Source organism: Rhineura floridana, chromosome 9 (genome assembly GCF_030035675.1).
Source record: "Rhineura floridana isolate rRhiFlo1 chromosome 9, rRhiFlo1.hap2, whole genome shotgun sequence".
NCBI classification, from domain to species: domain Eukaryota; kingdom Metazoa; phylum Chordata; class Lepidosauria; order Squamata; family Rhineuridae; genus Rhineura; species Rhineura floridana.
In genome coordinates this window covers 12,263,033-12,280,620 of record NC_084488.1, presented here as the reverse complement: position 1 = coordinate 12,280,620, position 17,588 = coordinate 12,263,033, and the positions used below count along the sequence as shown (strand labels likewise).

Sequence of the window (17,588 nt, the reverse complement as noted above, 5' to 3'; positions counted from 1 at the left end):
GCCCTATTCAGAGTAGATCCATTGAAGTTAATAGACATGACTAACTTAGGTTTTTTAATTTCAGTGGGTCTACTCTGAGTAGGGCTTTGTTAATTACAACTCTGGGATTCCCAAACACAGAGCTCCCGTATCTCATAGTTTGGCCTGTGAATGGAGTATCTCATACTTCCTTCTTAAAACAGCTTCCACAGTTAACACCAGTTTTGGTGCCTTTAGTACAAAACCTCTGCTGCTAAAAGGAAAATGTTTCTGACTCTACTTGCTAGATCTTCTCTCTCCTCCTGAAATTCCTCCCAGGTGATTTGCACTTCCACAGATGGGAGCACCCCATATTTTGGGGACTGTAGGCATAATCTACTGCAAATCGCTGTTTGGTGACCCCCAGGTTCTAGCATCATGGAGGAAGAAAATAATCCATCTATCTTCTTATACAACATCAATAATTTTATATTATTGAAATTATGTGTGACTTCCCCCCCAAAAAACTAAGTTTTGTGTGTTTCATATTCAAACCTATCACTCACACAGAAACAGACTACAAGGCATATCACCCAGCAGAAAGAGTATTATACATGTGAATGAGTACATAGGTTGTTTGGAAAATGCTTGTCAGATGTAATGAGGAATCAGCTTTAACATCTGTAAAAATATTATTTATTTTTTTGTTCCCTTTGATATAACCATAACAGTGGTCGCTATAAAGTCAATTCTTTATCGTTTTAAAAATTAAGAAAACAAACCTGTTCCAGCATACATGCATTTCCCCTTAATTCACAGCTGTCTCATTAAAAGCCTGATGACATTTTATGTGAAGAACTGCAGTGGTTGCTTACTTCTTAAAATACTTCTCTGAAGCACGAGCCTTTTTAACGTACAGAGAAAGCTCAAATAACATTTCCAATGCAAGTGTCTTGTGACTTGGGAGCTGAGGCTGAAATTCAGTAGCAAGCAAAAGCAAACAAGAAACCCCTCCCAGTGTAGCATTCCAATGGAGTCTGAGAGGGTGTGTTCATTTAAAGTCTAGCTGGCTAAACCTACCTTGAAAGACCCCCCCTCCACCCCCAAGGTCATTTATTGCTGAAGGATCTTAAAAGTGGGGAAATAGGATATCATTGGGGCCAGTTAATTTTCTCTGTTAGTGTTACATGTTGTGTTTAGAAAATCAGTGCTAGTGATGTAATGGGAGTTTCTACCTCATGCTTGTATATCATTCACCTAAAGAGAGCATCGTGGGAGCTGGCTGAGATTGATGTCCTCTCTAAGAATAGCACTGATTATAGAACAGATTTTCCCATATACAGAGCCATTTTTAATTCACTGCCTACTGCAGCTGCCAGCCTGTGGAGATAATTCCTTCCAGTAGAATAGCTCTAGATTATTATAGGGAAATCAAATTTGCATAAAAGCATTTTATTTCTCCCCCCGCCCAATTTTTACCTTGTCAAGAGTTACTAACAATTCACTGTCATTTACTTTTTAATCGACGAACTTTGTTGAACTGTGTTCCTTCTTAGGTACATATCAGGTCAAGAATTTTGTGCAGGGTAAAATAGAAATTCAGTAATAGTAATAGAAACTATTACTTAATAGTAATACTATTACTATTAATTATGGAAGAGCAACATCACCATACAACCTGAGATTTGTGTTTATATTATTTATTTAGTTATTTAGTTATTTCTACTATTACTACTACCACCCACCCTTAACCAGTAGGTCCAAGGGTGGGTTACAAAATATTTAAATACAGTATTAAAAACAATCAAAACACATTAAATTCACAGGAATAGGGCTAAGTGCCGAAGGTCAGGGTAAAGAGGTGCATATTTAGCATTCTCTGAAAACTGTACAGTGAAGGTGCACACACACACATGTATGTATGTAAAAAGTTAGTTATCACTAACTATGACCCTTAAATTGATATCTCCACAACTTTAAACTGCATTGGAAATGTTACTGTATTGTAAATATTTCTAACTGAAAAATCATTTTGTCTTCATGTTCATTGCAATGTAATAGTACTTTTTGTTGATTTTAAAATATTTAAAGGGACTCATTTAAAATTAAAATACAAAACTGGCAAACAATTATGCTGATTAAAATGAGACTAAAGAATTGTCTAAACTTCAATAGATTAAAATTATTTCTCACTAGGAAAAAAATTGAATTTGACTATTAGTGTAAGTAAACAATTTGAAAACTTTATTCACATACTTGAAACAGATTGTTATAATGTCTAATAAAATGTATTGCAGTTTGGTGTAGATTTCTACTCTGTTTTATCCAATTTCTCTCCCTACAAATACCAGATTAAGTTGTATCTAATGATTTCACATCTAGTATTAGTATTATAACATCTAGTTATAGTATTAATTCATTTTTAGTTTCATTGTGTTGAGTTTCCTATAGACTGCTTAGAGATGACTGGAATTAAATGGTATGTAAATTATCAAAATAACAACAATAACAGCCCCCAGCAGCGTCACTAGCGGGGGTGCGGGGGGTGCGGACCTCCAGTGCGTGCCCTCCCAGGGGCATGGACGAGGTGGCTGGGCTTGTGTGCGTGCGCACGTGCGTGCACACTCGAGGCCAGCCACCCCGTCCATGCCCCTGGGAGGGCGCGCGCTGGAGGGGCACCCAGCCGGAGAAGGCCTGGGAACACCAGCATGCCTCCCTCGCCCTGCCGACGCTGCTCTTGGTCTCGCCAGCCCGCCTCCGAGGAGGAGTTGGAGCAGCCTTGCTGGGCAACGGCGTGGGATGGGGCGGCTCTGGGTGTCACCCCCCTCATGGTGACACCCGGGTGTGGGCCGCACCCTCCGCACCCCAGTAGTGACACCCCTGACACCTCCTTAAGCAGACTAGAAACAGGTTCGACTGAGATGTAGTTAACTTGAGTAAGGCTACTCAGTAGGGTTCATGGCTGAACAGGTATTGGAACCTGTATCCTGTCCCCCATGTACAAACCCAAACACAGTACTTTTATTTACTGAGCCATACTGAGCTGCAGCAATATAAATATAGATAGATCTAAGAACATAAGAACATAAGAAGAGCCTGCTGGATCAGGCCAGTGGCCCATCTAGTCCAGCATCCTGTTCTCACAGTGGCCAACCAGGTGCCTGGGGGAAGCCCGCAAGCAGGACCCGAGTGCAAGAACACTCTCCCCTCCTGAGGCTTCCAGCGACTGGTTTTCAGAAGCATGCTGCCTCTGACTAGGGTGGCAGAGCACAGCCATCACGGCTAGTAGCCATTTATAGCCCTGTCCTCCATGAATTTGTCTAATCTTCTTTTAAAGCCATCCAAGCTGGTGGCCATTACTGCATCTTGTGGGAGCAAATTCCATAGTTTAACTATGCGCTGAGTAAAGAAGTACTTCCTTTTGTCTGTCCTGAATCTTCCAACATTCAGCTTCTTTGAATGTCCACGAGTTCTAGTATTATGAGAGAGGGAGAAGAACTTTTCTCTATCCACTTTCTCAATGCCATGCATAATTTTATACACTTCTATCATGTCTCCTCTGACCCGCCTTTTCTCTAAACTAAAAAGCCCCAAATGCTGCAACCTTTCCTCGTAAGGGAGTCGCTCCATCCTCTTGATCATTCTGGTTGCCCTCTTCTGAACCTTTTCCAACTCTATAATATCCTTTTTGAGATGAGGCGACCAGAACTGTACACAGTATTCCAAATGTGGCCGCACCATAGATTTATACAACGGCATTATGATATCGGCTTTTTTATTTTCAATACCTTTCCTAATTATCGCTAGCATGGAATTTGCCTTTTTCACAGCTGCCGCACACTGGGTTGACATTTTCATCGTGCTGTCCACTACAACCCCGAGGTCTCTCTCCTGGTCGGTCACCGCCAGTTCAGACCCCATGAGCGTATATGTGAAATTCAGATTTTTTGCTCCAATATGCATAATTTTACACTTGTTTATATTGAATTGCATTTGCCATTTTTCCGCCCATTCACTCAGTTTGGAGAGGTCTTTTTGGAGCTCTTTGCAATCCCTTTTTGTTTTAACAACCCTGAACAATTTAGTGTCGTCAGCAAACTTGGCCACTTCACTGCTCACTCCTAATTCTAGGTCATTAATGAACAAGTTGAAAAGTACAGGTCCCAATACCGATCCTTGAGGGACTCCACTTTCTACAGCCCTCCATTGGGAGAACTGTCCGTTTATTCCTACTCTCTGCTTTCTGCTTCTTAACCAATTCCTTATCCACAAGAGGACCTCTCCTCTTATTCCATGACTGCTAAGCTTCCTCAGAAGCCTTTGGTGAGGTACCTTGTCAAACGCTTTTTGAAAGTCTAAGTACACTATGTCCACTGGATCGCCTCTATCTATATGCTTGTTGACACTCTCAAAGAATTCTAATAGGTTACTGAGACAGGACTTTCCCTTGCAGAAGCCATGCTGGCTCTGCTTCAGCAAGGCTTGTTCTTCTATGTGCTTAGTTAATCTAGCTTTAATAATACTTTCTACCAGTTTTCCAGGGACAGAAGTTAAGCTAACTGGCCTGTAATTTCCGGGATCACCTCTGGATCCCTTTTTGAAGATTGGTGTTACATTTGCCACTTTCCAGTCCTCAGGCACGGAGGAGGACCCGAGGGACAAGTTACATATTTTAGTTAGCAGATCAGCAATTTCACCTTTGAGTTCTTTGAGAACTCTCGGGTGGATGCCATCCGGGCCCGGTGATTTGTCAGTTTTTATATTGTCCATTAAGCTTAGAACTTCCTCTCTCGTTACCACTATTTGTCTTAGTTCCTCAGAATCCCTTCCTTCAAATGTTAGTTCAGGTTCAGGGATCTGCCCTATATCTTCCACTGTGAAGACAGATGCAAAGAATTCATTTAGCTTCTCTGCAATCTCCTTATCGTTCTTTAGGACACCTTTGACTCCCTTATCATCCAAGGGTCCAATTGTCTCCCTAGATGATCTCCTGCTTTGAATGTATTTATAGAATTTTTTGTTGTTGGTTTTTATGTTCTTAGCAATGTGCTCCTCAAATTCTTTTTTAGCATCCCTTATTGTCTTCTTGCATTTCTTTTGCCAGAGTTTGTGTTCTTTTTTATTTTCTTCATTTGGACAAGACTTCCATTTTCTGAAGGAAGACTTTTTGCCTCTAAGAGCTTCCTTGACTTTGCTCGTTAACCATGCTGGCATCTTCTTGGCCCTGGCGGTACCTTTTCTGATCTGCGGTATGCAGTCCAGTTGAGCTTCTAATATAGTGTTTTTAAACAACTTCCAAGCATTTTCGAGTGATGTGACCCTCTGGACTTTGTTTTTCAGCTTTCTTTTTACCAATCCCCTCATTTTTGTGAAGTTTCCTCTTTTGAAGTCAAATGTGACCGTGTTGGATTTTCTTGGCAATTGGCCAGTTACATGTATGTTTAATTTAATAGCACTGTGGTCACTGCTCCCAATCGGTTCAACAACACTTACATCTCGCACCAGGTCCCGGTCCCCACTGAGGATTAAGTCCAGGGTTGCCGTCCCTCTGGTCGGTTCCATGACCAACTGATCTAGGGAATAGTCATTTAGAATATCTAGAAACTTTGCTTCTTTGTCATGACTGGAACACATATGCAGCCAGTCTATGTCTGGGTAGTTGAAGTCACCCATTACTACCACATTTCCTAGTTTGGATGCTTCCTCAATTTCATATCTCATCTCAAGGTCTCCCTGAGCATTTTGATCAGGGGGACGATAGATCGTTCCCAGTATTAAGTCCCTCCTGGGGCACGGTATCACCACCCACAACGATTCTGTGGAGGAGTCTGTCTCTTTTGGGGTTTCCAGCTTGCTGGATTCAATGCCTTCTTTCACGTATAGAGCGACTCCGCCACCAATACGTCCTTCCCTGTCCTTCCGATATAGTTTATATCCAGGGATAACCGTATCCCACTGGTTTTCTCCATTCCACCAGGTCTCCGTTATGCTCACTATATCAATGCTCTTCTCTAAGACCAAGCACTCCAGTTCTCCCATCTTGGTTTGGAGGCTCCTAGCATTAGCGTACAGGCACTTGTAAGCAGTGTCTCTCTTCAAGTGTCTTTGGCACTTGTGGTTAGGCCTGTGGTAATTTTGCTCTTCTGAATTTATTATCCTGTGCCCCTGCTCTCACAAAGCCTACTTCTAGGCCTACCCTTTTTAAAATTTCATCATTTCTTTGGTTTTTATCCCAGGGGGGAGGTTTATTCCGAACTGGACCTTTCTCAGCTCCTGTCGGGTTTCCCCCCTCAGTCAGTTTAAAAGCTGCTCTGCTACCTTTTTAATTTTAAGTGCCAGCAGTCTGGTTCCATTCTGGTTCAAGTGGAGCCCGTCCCTTTTGTACAGGCCTGGCTTGTCCCAAAATGTTCCCCAGTGCCTAACAAATCCAAACAAAAACGACACGATCGTCTCATCCACGCATTGAGACTGTGAAGCTGGGCCTGTCTGGCTGGTCCTGCGCGTGGAACTGGTAGCATTTCAGAGAAAGCCACCTTGGAGGTCCTGGCTTTCAGCATCCTACCTAGCAACCTAAATTTTGCTTCCAGGACCTCACGGCTGCATTTCCCCATGTCGTTGGTGCCAACGTGCACCACGACCACTGACTCCTTCCCAGCACTGTCTACCAAACTATCTAAATGACGGGCGATATCCGCAACCTTCGCACCAGGCAGGCAAAACACCTTGCGGTCTACACGCCCATCACACACCCCACTGCCTATGTTCCTAATGATCGAATCACCCACTACAAGGATCCCTCCACCCCCTGGAGATATATCCTCGGCACGAGAGGATAGCTGCTCATCCCCGAAGGAATGGGTCCCTTCTAAGGGATCGTTTCCCTCTTCCTCAGCTGGATGCTCTCCTTCCCCGAGACCATCGTTCTCCATGATAGCAGGAGAGCTATCATCGTTGGAGTGGGACACAGCTATAACGTCCCTGAAGGCCTCCTCCACACACCTCTCTGCCTCTCTCAGCTTTTCCAGGTCCGCCACCTTGGCCTCAAGGAAATGAAGTCGTTCCCGGAGAGCCTGGAGCTCATTGCACCGAGAGCACACCCACGACTTCTGTCCAACAGGCAGATAGTCGTACATGCTGCAGGCGGTGCAAAACACTGGAAAGCCCCCACACCCCTGCTGGCTTCTTACCTGCATAGTTTTGTTTAAGGTTTATTACGTCAATGGGTTGGAGACTGCGGTTTAGTTGAGGTCAGGGAACAGACGAGCAGAGTGGGGGGCCTTGGCCTCCTCGCCCTGCTGCCGAACTCGCTCTGCTGCTTAGCTCGCCTTGACGCTTTGTCAGCTGGGGCTCCCTCTAGCTCGTAACTATGTGCCTTATGGTGTATAATGGGCTGTGCTTCTCTCCACCTGAAGATCAGGCCTCTTGAGGCCACCAAATCACTAATTTTTCTCACCATTCATACACATGATATAGAAAAGTAAGTGCATAAATACGGAGAAAAATCAGCCTTACACTGTTTTTATGTTACTCTTCTCAGAACTGCTTTTGAGCAATGTCAGATTTTGCTTTATGAGAGGAGCCTCAGTTTTAGGTAATGTAGCAAGCATCATCATCATCATCATCATTTCCTTGATTTATATCCCACCCTTTCTCCCAGTAGAAGCCCAGGGCAGCAAAACACTAAAAATACTTTAAAACATCATAAAAACAAACTTTAAAATATATTAAAACGCAACAACCATAAAAAACATATTAAAACAAAACATCTTTAAAAGCATTTTTTAAAAAAGCTTTAAAAACATTAAAAAAGAAGGTTTAAAACCATATTAAAAAGCAATTCCAACACAGATGCAGACTGGGATAAGGTCTCTACTTAAAAGGCTTGTTGAAAGAGGAAGGTCTTCAGCAGGCACTGAAAAGATAACAGAGATGGCACCTGTCTAATAGTTAAGGAGAGGGAATTCCAAAGGGTTGGTGTCACTACACTAAAGGTCTATTTCCTATGTTGTACAGAACGGACCTCCTGATAAGATGGTATCTGCAGGAGGCCCTCGTCTGCAGAGCGCAGTGATCGACTGGGTATATAAGGGGTAAGACGGTCTTTAAGGTATCCTGGACCCAAGCTGTACAGGGCTTTCCACACCAAAACTAGAACCTTGAATTTAGCCTGGTATAAATATTGGATGATATCCAACGTTAATCATGTTAGTTAAGTCCAGGGATGAGCAAGAAATTCAATTAAGTTCACATTTAAAGATGAATCTATCAAATTTGCACTTACTAAAATAATACGAGAACTAAAACACAGCTATTCTTCAAAATTCGCACATAACCAAATTTTGCAAGGCAGTTCTCAAACAATGTTTACAAAAATGCATATATTAGGGAAAAGTGTACATAAAAATGTAGTAGTGAAAAATGCATTATATTACAAGAAATTACCTGCAAAAATATGTATATAAATCAAACTGCATACAAAAATGGGTTTATTAGGAGAAATTCCCAAGAAAATGCTGAAGAATTTTCATGAGGTTTTTTTTAAAATGCAGACTGCTTCAGAAAGGTGGAGAACTAAATTTAAGATTGGGAAAAATGAGAAGCTGAGAAAAATGAAATTGACAGATCCTTCTATCCCTACTCAAGTTCATTAATTTCACTAGGTCTACCCTGAGCATGAATATTTATAATGAATATTATAGAGTAGAATATTTTCCATTGTTGTTCCAGGAGTAGCCTGTTCTCTGGGTTAGGAGTTTAGCAGAATTTATTAAATAAGAGTCGGAAGAAAGGTGAGCAGGCTTAAACTGAAACCAGGCAGGCTGTGACAAAGTAAAAGAAACGAAGGATTGCAAAATTTACCACCCTCAAACAAAATAACTGGGTGATTAGAACTGTTGGTGGTAGGAATTTCATCTATTTTTTTCAAGGTGGAATTTTTGATAACAGTGTTGGGGCATGCTTACTGTTGGTGGCTGGGGAGAGCTTTCTTTTTTCCTTTCCTTTTGAACTTTTTTTAACCATTAAAAAGTTTTTCTTTACTTTTTTAAGGCAGAGATCCATTGGGCAGCTGTCAGCTGCCATTATTCTTCCTCAGAATACCACAAAGGATGTGGCACCATTCTAGGGACATACTGAGGAGAATAATGGCAGCCATCAGCTTCTGGTTGCTGTGAGAAAATCCACCACCAAAGGGGATGGCAAAACCTGGAAAAAAGAAACAACTGCTCAGCTATTGATGTAAGCATGATTACATCAAAACGATTTACAAAAATTCTTCCCTCCAAAATACCTGCTCCATGTTTGTCTACTCCTTTTAGTGCAAATTTGAACCACAATTTCAAATCCTTCAACATATATCTGACCCCTAGTAAAAGACATGGGCAAGTTCTTCAAAGTTCTCCTGAAATTAACTAAAAAAAAATAGCCTACGGGGAAAAAATGGAAAAAGGAGAAGAAATTTGGGTAATTTTACTGAGTCAGTCCTAGGGCTGACTCATATTACCTGCCTATCTCTGTTATTCTCCTCATCCCCAAAAGTGCCCCCTGCCACCGTTAAATACTCTACCCTCTCTTAACTTAATTCAGTGGAGTGGAAACAACAGCAAAGGTGACCAAGCAGATAATGCTTTCCCTATTTTGGATTGGTATTTTAAAATATGGTACATTGCAGTTCTGCAGGGTCTAAGATATCCTACTTCTTGAGGAATCAAGGGGAAGTAAATTTATTTATTTATTAAACATTCATACATCACCTTTTTTTAAAATAAATCTCAGGATGGCTTCTGATGGATTTATGGGAAAGTAGATTTTCTTTGTGGCATTTCAGAAAGAATTTCAAGATGCTCTACAACTGTTTGCATTTTTCTTTATTATGAATTATTATATTTGATTACTGGATAAGGAAATGTATATGAACTGTATATAAAGAATTTTATATACAATAATGCCTCAGTTAATGAATTCTCCAGGAACAAAGCTCCTTTCAACCAAGGATTCTTTGGGCATGGAGGGTGCACACTCTGATATGATCAGAATGTAACTCCTTGCCTGCTGGATTGCGGCAGCTGCAGGCAACTCTCACACATGTGGCTAGAATCGTGCTCCTTGCTGGGTCCCGTATGTGTGAGAGCCATCTGCAGCAGCTGCAATCTATCAGTCCTCCTTGTCTGGTAACAGAGAGAGGGAGGGAGAGAAATAGGTGGTGGTGGCTACCTCTGGACTAGGGATGGAGTGTTGCAGCCTCATTAGCAAAGAGACCAGGCTAGTCAGTTTCTCCTCCTCCTTTAATGGATGCGTCCTTCATCTGCCCACTCAGCCCAGTGCAATGAAGCTCCGAACCCTTTCCCCCTTTCCGTCTGTTTCCCTCTCTCCATGAGTGTGTGTGTGTGAAAGCAGCTCAATTGCTGTGGTGAAAGAAAGACAGGTGCTGTGATTTCAGTTTGATTGAATTTTATGCCCACATGTGCATGTACACACACACACACATTTCACAGGAGGGAAAGATGCTCCATAGATAAGGGGAGAGAGAGGGATATCTAAGAATTCAGCCGTTATAAGAGCAATGCACAGCTCTTTCTCAGTTCCTGCCTGCCCCCTTTGGCTCAAGACAAGTTCTAAGAGCTGCTGTAACTTGAGGTCAGGCTACTATGTCCTCATTTTTCCCTTTGTTAACTTGAAACAAAGCATCCTTCCTAGCCCTACTCCTCCGTTCTCTGCTTGAGTGCAGGGGAGGATGGGAGAGTGAGACACCAAGTGCGGCAATTGTGGCTGCTACTTGCCTGCCGCTCTGGCACAGAGAGAGAGAGGAAAGCATGAAAAGCAGCCTCAGGGGGTTATGTTTTTGAGGAGCTTTTAAACGTTCCCTATGTAGTTCATTTTCAACAAAATGCATGATGCTTCTTAAAGCACCTATCAGTGCCTTCCTCCATCTGTGTATGATGAGGAGAGCTGTGCTCAGAGCTTTAGACTGCTACAGCGAGATGCCACACAATAAAAGAAAAAAGGCAAGGCAGGCATCCCTAAATGCATTTTGAAAGAAACCTCCAAGTGGTCTGTAGAACGTTCAGTATGTTTTTGTTTACTTATGCAAGGCTTACCAGACCTCACTGTTTAATTTCAGACATGCGTATTGTTAATTTTGGATAAAACATTGAATAAAAAACCATGTTGAACTGTTCTTCTTTTTCGTGGGTAGGAACCTATCCCTATTCTTTCCATGTTATTCCTACCTCTGGCACCAAAGTTTCTGTTAAAGAAGTAATGTCCAGGAACACATCTACTTTGTTAATTCAGGTATTACTCTACTTTGTGTAATTATAATGTTGGCAATTGTATTTTATAAAGTACAGAGAGAGGAAAGAGGTTTTTTTTCTTCTTCTCCATCACCAATTGTACTGGCTAACAGCATAATGGGCTCTGGGAACAATAGGAGCCTCCCAAGAGCTCTTGCAATTGCCCTTGCAGAGATTTGGAAGTGCTGGCAAGCTTAAACTCTACCAAGTTAAAGCTTTATCTATGCACACCAAAAGAGTAACTTAACTTCACCACTAATAGATCACTGTCTTTCTGCCAAACACAAAACCAAATCCATAATTTATCTTGCCCATCTGAGTCTGCATGACTTGTCAAGCACGCTTCACTGCAATGACACAACTTAAGCTGACCCATAGAATAAGGATTTAATACAGCAGCACAACTTAAGTGGTATCCATTCAGGGCATCCAGTTGTTGTGATGGGCATGTAGCCAATAACAGTCTTCCTATGACAAGTGATTTACTTGCTTACATTACAGCCTGGACAAAATAAATGGTGATGCATGTCGCCTGTGGATGTTGAAGGCTTGGGTGGGAGTCAAGTGTGAAGAATGTTTCATGGTGAGCTGGGGATGACTCACATGGTAAGTGCTTGAAATATTATGGTCAGAACAGAGAGTTCTACAGAAGCATCCATTTGGCCCTGGGCTCCTACTGGGAGGAAGGGCGGGATATAAATCTAACAAACAAACAAACACTACAGCTGTCTTTCTTTCATGCAGTGACCAACAGAAGTGTATACTAGGGTGAGCCTGCCTTTGAAATAATTCCATAGGACATTAAAAATGTCATATAATTTAAAACATTAATAGATTATTATAAACAAGCACAATTACTTGATGGCTTTTTGCAAACACTTTTAGCTTGTATAGGACTATCAGCTCTAATTATAAATTGCCTTTGTTGGATTTTCCAAAGAAAAGTCTGCCAACTTAATTATACTATTATGTGCATATGACTATTTTGAAAAATCTATACAGACCTACGTTCTAAGGCAATATCAGTTCAAACTGTGTGTGTCCGTGTGTAATGCATCACTTAAAACCAGAACCAGCACAAAGAGTAAAACACAATGCCAATCACAGTTAAATTAATCATATATAAAGTTTAAACCTCATGAGGGCTACAAAGAACCCAACTGTCATGAAAAGCAGAGATTAATAATATTTAAATAAAATAGTACTTTCCTGGTGCTGAAACGCTATTAACATAGGCACCAGGTGGGTATTTCTAGGGAGAGAATTCCACAACTGGGACAGGGGATACTACTGAAAAGACCGTCTTCCTCATAGCCATCCTTTGTACTTGGAGTACTTGAAGGAAGGCCTCTGTTAACGATCTTAGGACTTAAATAGGTACATATGGGAAGAGGTTTCTTGTACATAGCCTTTTAAGTAGAGACCTTATCCCAGGGCACTTTGAATTGGGCCTGGAAATGGAGCAGAAGCCAGTGAAGGTAAGAACCGGTATAATATGTTCGTAATACTCCATCCCAGTTAAGACTTTTGCTGCTATAAGTTTCCTGACCATCTCCAAACCCCACATATGGTCCACTGTAGTAATTCAAACACGAGGTTGGAGCATGGGCCGCTGAAGCCAGGCTATCCATTTCTGGATGGGGTCATAGCTGAGGCCACTTGTGCCTCTAATGCCAGTAATGGAGTATCATCTGGATGGAGGTCTCACTTACTAATAGTGTCTCTGTCTTGTCTGGATTGAGTTTCAGTTTGTTAGCCCTCACCTATATCAGTATCATAGCCAGGCGTTGATCTAGCACTCACACTCTCTCATCTGGACTAGTGGAGTATTGTCTACATATGGATGACAATGCACTCTAAATCCCCAGATTACCTCCCTCAGCAGTTTCATGTTAATGTTAAACTGCATGGGGCAATAAGATGCAATCCTATGGTGTCTTGAAATGTAAATACCACGGGGACAAGCAGAAATCCTCCCAGCACCACCTTTGGGAACAGTTGTGAGATTGTCACATGTAAGTGAAATGAGATCAGTCTTGCAATTTATCTTCTGTACTTATATTTAAAATGGAAATTATGTGTACAGATTTGTAAAATTGATTTGTTTGCAGAGAAACATATCTTAATTGTTTTTTTAAAAAGTCTATGTTACTTTTAATTTGCACTGATTCATATGATTTAGCCAGAAGAAGCATCTAAACACCTGGAACAATAACTGTGTCAGATGAAAGCCACATCACCATCTTCTTTTCTTCTTGCTCATATACCACAATCAGTGTACACAGTGCTTTACAGACTTTCAGAAGCAAATAAATTGAACCACCAGCCCCCTGATCTTTAGAGTTTACAGACCACATTTTTGTGGTAGGGAAAACAAAACAGGGATATAACAGGAAGGGAATTAGCCATGTATAAATTTGTGCAAATGCAGTAAGACATACAAGGATTACAACTGGAAGAGAGGATTAAGGAGCTGAGACAAAGGCTTGGTGGAAAAAATAAATTTTGCAGAAGGGTCTGAAAGAGGAAAAGAGTTTGGAGTTTAAGGGGCAGAAAGAAGTTGTAAAGCTAAAAATAAGTTCCCAATAATATTACTCTCACCTCCAGGTTTTCGACAAGGTGTATATGTTCTGTCTGGTTTCTGTTATACCTTGCCATTATCAGCGATGTACTGAAGCAGCTGTGGAATGCATGAAGTTGTTTTTCTGCATAAGCATTTTGTACAGTAGTTACAGAATCATCCAGAACCACTCAAGAGGAAGCTAAACTTATGCTAAACAAAAGTGAAGCAAGGAGTCTTTTTTTTATTGATGATACACTAATCCATTGGGTTTCCAACTGCACCTTCGGAGTGAATACATGCCTCATTTGAAATGGGGGGGGACCTTCCTAACTAAACATCACATCCACACCATACATTTAAAGCACATTTAAATCACATGGCATCCTGGGAACTATAGTTTACACCTCACAAAGCTATAATTCCCAACACTTAATAAACTAATGACCTATGGTAATGAAAGCCAAAGGATAGAATAAAACATACACTTTGTCATAGTTGAAGACATTAAGACTTATTTGAGGGCCAAACCAGACATATCAGGAGATCTGTGATCAGATATTTCACTTTTTAAAAAATGGATTGGAGCTGCATTTCTTGGGGAAGGGGGCATTAATCTTTTTCCTTGCACCACTTTCCCCAATCAGAATTCTCCCTCCAAGTTTCTGTATGGTCTGTGCAAGTACCAATTAAAAGTGGTATTTACAGGTTGGCAAATAGTGACTTGGAATTTGGATTGGGACAATAGTTGCTCCTGCAGCATCACAATCACATTACACCCTCACCAGCTTTTATATTTTGGAAAAAAAGTTGAGTTTTAGCTCTTTTAATCTGTATCGTATACACACATTCTTGTTGTCTTGTTTGTTTTGGCCTGATAGCTTGAAGCAATGCATGGCATTCATTCAAAAACCAAAGAGTTGATTCTGGGCTCAGATGAGAAATGTTGCCCATTAAGAATCAGGATTGGAAGCTGGAGCAGCATGCATGATAGAGTAATTTGTTTGAACAAGAAATCAAACTTTTTCAGATGTTGAAAAATACAAATGAAACCAAAGTTACATAGCATGAATTTAAGTTGGTTTAACAGCATTTCAACTTGTTATTGATAAAACTAATTTGCTAATTATATCTCTTGTAAACAGAAAGGAAGTTGAAGTGCACAATAATGCGCATTCATAAAAAGTGCTTTCTAATATCGCTGAAGTACAACCAGTAGCCCTATATGTAAAGAAGCCAATTTTGTAAAGAAGCTTGAAATTTTTTCCTCTCCAGACATCTAGTCCCACATGTTTGAATGTTAGGATATTTTTTTTGTTTAGATTTTAGTGTAATATAGGTCTAATGTGTCAGTAGGGGTATTATCTGGTGATAATGATACAAGGGCAGATAGTGTGGTTTCTTGACCCACTGGTTTTCTTACTTTTATCCGAGGGCTGGATTCAGTTACTTTGAAGAGCACTCAAGAAAATACTTTAATTGAAGCTCTGATCTGATCAAGACTGAGGACTGATGATCGAAGGAGAGTGAGCTTTTTTTAAAAAAAAAAATCCCTATCAATCAATCTAAAAGTATTAGTAACATATATTGATTGATTGATATCAGAATTTATTTCTTCCCATCTTTTGGATGCCATCCCCTGCTGACCAAGTTTCTCCTTATCTTAGGGGAAGCTCCTTTTGGCATAGTTTGAGACTATAGTACACACCTCATTCTGCAGTTTCGCTCAGGTTAGCACAACTGTTTTGCTGATTTTTTTCTTTTTGTACAATAATTGCTACTTGATTAGAGGTACAGCCCTTCCCATTGTTAATCTTAACAAACATCTCACAATGTACTTATTTCAGTTTTTCTCACCTTCCTTCATTATCATAGCCCTTATATCAAGCATGAAAAACCTGTGATCCACCAAAATGAATGTGGCCACTAACTATGTGTAGCAGCCCACCTGGGGCATCACAAACCTATTCTTTTGCTTATTTGGAACTGCAAATAGCAGAAGGGTTGTCAAGGGCCTGAAAGGCCACAACACATGACTAGTAAGTCACAAGTTGTGACAGCCTGCTTTATGTACATTCATCATGGATGCGTGGTTGGGGTTCAAGGAACTACTTTGTTCTGTCAAGTGGAGTTTTATCTACACCCCTCTTTTGAATAGAAAACTATGTCCAGAAGCTGCAGTTGGTGCAAAATGTGGTGGCATGAATGTTCACTGGGGCAGGGTATCGCCAACATGTTACCCCACTGCTGAAAGAATTGCACTGGCTTCTTATTAGCTAAAGGGCCAAGTTCAAGGTTCTGTTTTTTGTGTATAAAGCCCTATGCAGCCTGGGACCAGGATACCTGAAAAATTGTCTTACCCTTTATATACCCAGTCGATCACTACACTCTGAAAGTAAGGGTCTCCTTCAGGTACTATTTTATCACAAGGTCCGTTCCACACAACACAGGAAGTGGACCTTTAGTGTTGTGACACCAACACTTTGGAATTTCCTCCCCTTAAATATTAGACAGGCACCATCTCTGTTATCTTTTCAGCACCTACTCAAGACCTTCCTTTTTAACAAGCCTTTTACGTAGAGACCTTGTCCCAGTCTGCGTCTGTGTTGGAACTGCTTTTAAAGATGTTTTTCAAAAGATGTTTTTTAAGATGTTTTGTTTTAATATGTTTTAAAGTCTTTTGCTTTTCAGATGTTTTAGAGTGCTTTAGAGCTTTTGTTTGCCTCCCTGGGCTCCTTCTGGGAGGAAGGGTGGGATAGAAATTTAATAAATAAATAAATAAATGATAAATTAATAAATATATGCCATATTGCAAAGTGCTTTTTAAAGTATTCTCAGCTGCAAAAGCAGCTTGCTATACAGAAAGGGAAGTTAGGGGTATTTTTATTTTTGTACGCCTACCAACTTTTTGGACGTCTAGAACTAGCTCTCTGGTTCGTTTGACACCAACTCTTACTAATATTTTGTGACCATGTACAATTCTGGTTGCCTCATTATTCTTTCTCAAGGTTTACTTGAGGGTTTGCTACAGCACAATGATAGAATGGATGTGTCGTGGAATTTACAATGGGTTCTGTTTTGTGGGAGACTCAATGAAGAAGCCAAAGCCTGTTTTAAGGTTGTTTATTCAGTGAAGCGCTTCACTGGAGCAAAGCACATAACTTGACTAAAATGGCGGTTGGGTACAGACATATATAAAACCCTACATTTGTCATAGCCATAGCAATGGTCTCATCCAATTATTCTATGCTACTGTGATGCTCTACCCCCATAGTAGCTACTCTCCTCTATGCATGCCTGCGATATCAGTATCCTTGGCACATGTTCAGTCTGCTACAGCAGTTCTATTCACTATTGTCTACGTGACTCCCCTGCCTAGAAGGAATGGTGGCCAGAATCCTCCTCATTCCCCCTTTGGGACTCCTTTCAAGTCCCATCCCAATGTGCAATATTCGATATAGCTCTTGCTCTGTCTCCTCCTTTGTATGTTCCAATTCCATACACTTCTGAGGGTGTCAGTGTTTCAGTAGACTTTTTAACACATTGGTTAAGGCAACATAACAGCAATTAAATCATAACATACCAGTATAACTACCAGTATTATAAGGCTAATAAATATTTTAACAGGGTTTCAGCAGTTCCCCCAACCAACCACCCAAATCTGGTAACCATCCCCACCAGTCTATTTCCGTTGCTTCTTTGAGTTTAGCAAAAACCTTTACTGCCTTCTTAACCTCATTGACATTTTCAACAATTTGTACAGACCTGTCAATATAAAA

At 40.8% G+C, this 17,588-nt stretch overlaps 1 protein-coding gene across 1 annotated transcript in view; it reads left to right on the top strand.

Moving 5' to 3' along the window:
* PPARGC1A (PPARG coactivator 1 alpha) overlaps positions 1-17,588 on the top strand; it is a 931,093-nt gene that overhangs the window by 129,963 nt on the left and 783,542 nt on the right. The window lies entirely within an intron of this gene.